The sequence below is a fragment of the Budorcas taxicolor genome, chromosome 21, assembly GCF_023091745.1.
Source record: "Budorcas taxicolor isolate Tak-1 chromosome 21, Takin1.1, whole genome shotgun sequence".
NCBI lineage: Eukaryota > Metazoa > Chordata > Mammalia > Artiodactyla > Bovidae > Budorcas > Budorcas taxicolor.
This window is the reverse complement of record NC_068930.1, coordinates 61,367,685-61,368,173: the sequence shown is the minus strand read 5'-3', so window position 1 is coordinate 61,368,173 and position 489 is coordinate 61,367,685.

Sequence of the window (489 nt, the reverse complement as noted above, 5' to 3'; positions counted from 1 at the left end):
TGGATGGGAGGGGAGCTTGGGGGAGAGTGGACCCATGTATATGTCTGGATGTCCCTTTGCTGCCCCCTGAAACTGTCACCACACTGTTGATTGGCCAAAAAAAAAAAAAAGTTTAAAAAGAAACTATTTGCTTTTTAAAAAGAAAAATAAAAGGAAGACAGCACGTGGGGTGGGGATAAGGAGGAAAGAGTGTATAAACCACTAATGCAATTCCAAGTGACACTGGCTCTGATTTCTGGCTCTACTCATGAATGCCCATCTAGAAAGGCCTTGTTTAATGGGGATGAAATACTATTATTTTGAAAAAGAAAAATGCACAGTCAATTTTATTCACATATTTATAAAAAGATTTATACCAATCAGGTCTTTAACATGTAAAAAGTAAATCTACATTTGCAAAGTTAAATATATGAAAATACAAGGCAGACTGAATTATCAAAAAGAAAACATTTTATTTATATCACTAAATACAATTAGTTTCCCTGATTA